This window comes from Malus domestica, chromosome 05 (assembly GCF_042453785.1).
Source record: "Malus domestica chromosome 05, GDT2T_hap1".
Classification (NCBI taxonomy): Eukaryota; Viridiplantae; Streptophyta; class Magnoliopsida; order Rosales; family Rosaceae; genus Malus; species Malus domestica.
The window spans coordinates 32,271,057-32,276,077 of record NC_091665.1 but is presented as its reverse complement, the minus strand read 5'-3'; the positions used below and the strand labels follow the sequence as shown (position 1 = coordinate 32,276,077).

Below are 5,021 nucleotides of genomic sequence, written 5' to 3'. Positions count from 1 at the left end.
AGTATATATATGGTGGCCTCTGCTCTTGCAGTGTGTACTCAATATAAGAGTAAGACCTATTACTAGTTGAGAGTCTCGTTCACTGAAGAGAGGAGAAGATGCACCACGACTTTGCTGCAGAAATCAGACATGGCAGTAGCTTCGAACTCTTCTGCAGGTATGTTTTCTCTCTGTGCATTGCTTTATGGTTTATGGTTCTGTGTTTTAATCACGGTAACTTGCTTTGCATGATCATGGTGTTGTGTTTATGCTAACACCCTCGACGTCACTCGCCAAAAAGTCTCTTCTTCCTTATGCGCTTTCCTAAGCTCCATCTCCTTTAGGTGCACCTCATTCATGGCAAATCCATTTGACTTATATGCCATCCTAATCTCTCCTTTCAATTGGTCAATAGCTTTCTAGTTCCTGCTTCTCCCTTTATACCAAACCTTAAGACTCCGCCTAAGAGTTTTCAGTTTTTCGCAAAACCGAAAAGCATGTTAACCACCATAATTGTCACGTCATTCCCCAACCACCAAGTCACGACATTCAACTAGCTTTCCCCATCATGCATCATACGTGAATCTTCTTTCCCTCCAAGCCCTCATCTTCTCCGTGGAAAGAACAAGCATTGCGTGATCGGATCCTTCTAACACCACATGCAGGATTTTAGTACCCAGATAAAGATCATGCCACCCGATGCTCGCCAACCCACGATCGAGCCTTTGTTCAATTGGCTTAGACTCTCTATTATTCCTCCAAGTAAACGGATAACCTTCGTAGCCCAGGTCTATAAGTTCGTTCTGTGCCACAAACTCTTTAAAGTCCCTTATACTAGCCGCTGTTATGTAGTTCCCACCTTATTTTTCTTTGTTGCTCAGTATGTCATTAAAATCCTCTCTCAGGAGGTACCTATCACTTTCATTCTCTGTCTGTTTACTTAGCATCATCCATTGGTCCCGCCGTTTTTTCTCATTAGTACTAGCATAAATAGCAAATAAACACCAATAACATTGTTTACTATCATTTCATATTTTAACGTCAATCACATATTTTAACGTCAATCACAAAGTCCGCGTATTTCACCAAAAGCACTTGTGAATCATCTTTCCAAAACAAGCACAAACCACCACCAATCCCTCTAGGTTCCACTGCATGCATTGTAATATCCCTCGTTTAAATTAAGAGTGAAGTGTGATTATAATTGTTTTTATACAAAATTTTAGTCTACTTAGTGTTTATTTTGTTTAATAGCTTTTAATAATATACTTTTTATTTATTAGATTTCCTATTATTGTTTAAAAAAAAAATAATAATAATGATAATAATAATAAAATAATATTCTACAAAAGAAAGGAAAGGACCATCCTTTCATACCTTTCCTTTCTGTACGATGGAAACAAGGAAGTAGGGAGGAGGTGGCCTTCCATACCTTTAGGAAAAAAAAAATCTTCTTTCTTCATATCCAAAAATCAGATAGAGATTAGGACACCTTGTGATAGGTCGACCTTTGATTGATCAAAGGAGTGTGTCATAGATAGTTGTTCATCTCCTATTTCACCAAGGAGTGTGTTCAGCGGAGGGTGAACGGAGAAGAGACACAGAGGTCTATAAGCAGGAGGTGGACGACCTAGGAAGCTAGGTTTTTATCAGGACTCTGATAGGAGTTAGTAGGATTAGAGAAACTATAAAAGGGGTTGCAGAGAAGTGGGAAAGCATCAGAAATCAAAAAGGGGTAGAGAAATTGAGAGTTAGAGAACGTGATTGTGAAGGAAGGATTCAGAGATTTGAAGGGTTCTTCAGAGAAGCAAAATTAATCGAATTCAAGGTAGGGGGTTCTGGGAAACCTTCTATATATATATATATATATATATATATATGAATTTAAATATTTCTTACTTAAGTATATATACAAGTTTGATATACATGTTTCTATTGGATATTTGAGTATAATGAATGTTCGAAATGAAATTTGGGTCCATGATGTGGGAGTAAAGTGGGATTGTTGGAAAGAACTTCGGGAATCTAAGGTGGTGACTATTAGTTTTGTGTAGTTGAGCCAAACTCTTAGTAGGTACCAGGTCTCAGGCGAGCCCACAGTGCACAGATTCTTTAAGGGTAATTCGGGACTGGAGACGAAGAGTTTAGGCAAGATGACTAACAAAAAGGGGAGTTCGGGGATGTTTAGGGATGGGGGTTAGTTCATATATTTAAACACTCGGGATCAAATGGTATAAGTACGGAATGGGACGTACAAGGTCTGGGTGTTTAGTTATGTGGATTAACGGGTATAATTAAGGCATTTGCATTGCATACTTATGCACCATTCTGATTTTGGTTTTAATTCTGCTATCATAATTATACTTTATTATTTTAGAAATGAAGGTATTGATAGGAGCATATTTATGCGACTTAGTTGGCTTGTTCTTGTGCATTTATGTCGTGTTTCCTTAGTTATTTTAATGTTTAAAGTAATTTTCGTGTGTTTTCAGACTCTAAGTACAAAGTATGCAAGAAGATGCATTTTGGAGGCCTTTGGAGCATGTTTCGGGCTTGGAATGGATAGCAAATGCATGGGCCAAGTGGATGGACGAATTTGAGAACTAAAGAGGCCAAGAATATGAAGAATTATGGTCCAAAAGATGAAGAAAACAGCCCAAAAATCTGTCACCCCAACTTGCATTCCTTGCCATGCAAACCACATAGAATTCCCTTTGGATTCCATGCCATGCTTGATCACTCTTGTCCCCTACATAATTTCTAATTTCATGCTTCAATTCATTTAATTATTACACTCAATTGCTTGATACCTCTTGTTCCCTTCACTCATTAGATTTTAGACAACATTTACATCCATTACATGCACCAATTGATGCTCCATCATTCACATTTGGAATCCCATGCCTTGTGTACCACATGTTGCTGCACCTTTGACCCATTTATTGACACATTTTCACCTCCCTTTCCATCTCTATGCAATGTACACAATCATTCATGCCCCCTAGCTACAAGACCACTCCATTTTACCCTTCACACTTTGCATCATCACTTCATTTTCACCCTTGGACCATTGCACACCACACACACAAATTGCCATGCATTTCATCCTTAACCTAACCTGATTTTCTAAGGTTTTTGGGGCCTATAAATACATGTTTACACCCCTTGGCCAAAGAACAATCCCCCATATTCATCATTTTATCACAGAAATTCGTCCATACACACCCTAGGAAGCAAAACACCCCAAAAACACCATTCTAGTGCCTAGAAAACATAACAGCCACTCCACCTTCTTCCACCCTCTTTGCCTAGTTCTCCACCACCTTCCAACCATCAAACACTCTTCCACACTCACCCTAAACCCCTCCATATCATTCCCCATCCATTCTACACCATAAATCCACCCAAAAATCTGTCCACAAGCTTCATGCCGCAACAAGGAGGAAGGGAGATCCATTGATGCACTTGCTTTCCAAGTTGGAGCATTTTAGGTGTTTTCTTTCCTTTGATTTTGATGTCTAATTTTATGTATCTTTGTATTGCAAGAATGAGGAACTAAACCCCCTTAGTTGGGGGGTGATTCGAAACCATGTACATGCTTGCAATATGATTTGATTACATTCAGTTGTTATTTCATAAGTTGCGGATTCAATTCGTTCATCTACTTGATTGATAACTTATTTGTGTATGTTGATTGAGAGTGCACGCTTAGTTTTCATGCATGAATATGATGCTAGATTATGAGGGAGTTTCACCTAATAGTTACAATCTTATAATCACAAGTAGTGAAGGTCGCTTGAAAACGATCGCGTTGAATGAATTCTTGGCACTAGTTTCATGCTCATCATAGTAACGAATGCCTCGTCAACACTTATAGTTCTCATTGTGCTTCATGATTCTTGATTGTATCTTTATTGTGCTCATCACGTAAGGAACCTTTGAGGAATGCTTTGAATTGTTGTATGCGCTTTTCCATCCAATTCATTAACTTAAGGAGAACTTGAAGGTTAATTTAAGCGTATCTAATTAACTTGGGGTGTTGAGTTTCATAATTTATTGAAAGAACAACTGAAAATCATTTTGTTTGCAAGTGTGTCATGTGTGGAGAAGAACCTCCTAACTAGCCTTTTATCCATCATTTTCATCCAAAAACGTTTTACAATCTGTTTTGTTTTAAAGTTTCTGTTTTGTTTTCAATTTTCGTCCAAAACAAATCCCCCTTTATTTTGAAGTCTTAGATTAGTTAGAAAGTGTTTTGATTTGTGTTTCTAAGTGTTTTGATTCAAGTTTTCATCCAACTTTGTCCAAGTTCTTGTTAGGTTCTCAAAACTGCCCAGAAAGTGGTTTTTAGGCAGTTTTGAGTCATTAGGTTGCTGTTTTGAGTTTTATGTTTGTTTAAGTATTTTAAAGTATAGTTTTGCATTCTTTGAGTCTAGTTTAGTGTTTTAAATTTTGTTTTTATGTTTTTAAGTCAGTTTTCAAGGGTTTAGCAATCCCTCCTAATCCCCGGCCTAGAACGATCCCTACTTACATACTTTACTACATTTGATAAAAAGAGGGTTTAATTTTGTGTGTTAACTTATTTTACGCATCAGGTATATGCCCCTACTGAGCTTTTTAAGCTCACCCTAATGAAATTTTGCAGGTACAGAACCAGAAACCTAAAAGTCTACTTGCTGTCTGTTGTGTAATTATGTAGGAGAAATAAAAAGATGAGCTTGTTGGCTTTTGCTCTCTTGTTTGAATAAAGAACTACTTTTGTGTGAACTTTCAGTAGTTCATAAGTTGTAAATTTGGCTGAAACTTTCAATAATGAATCTGTTATTCAGTTAATTTTATTCCAAGCGAGTTATACATGCTTTTATTTCATGTCACATTCTTAATTATATTAGTTAAGCTTATAATTAAGGTGTGATTCACGTTCTAAACCAAGGTTTACGTTAATCCTTGGGTTGGGGCATGACATGCATAAACTCCCATAATGCCTACTTTTATTCTTTGTTTCTAGCAAGATCACTATGTAGGGGTTATGGAGCCTATTT

The 5,021-nt window shown here is 37.3% G+C and overlaps 1 long non-coding RNA gene across 1 annotated transcript; it reads left to right on the top strand.

The window, feature by feature from the left end:
* Positions 1 to 1,466: 1,466 nt before the first annotated feature.
* LOC139195952 (uncharacterized) lies at positions 1,467 to 4,817 on the top strand. The gene is made up of 2 exons (XR_011581036.1): positions 1,467 to 1,807; positions 4,625 to 4,817. It is a non-coding gene; the product is annotated as an uncharacterized lncRNA (long non-coding RNA).
* The last annotated feature ends 204 nt before the right edge of the window (positions 4,818 to 5,021 follow it).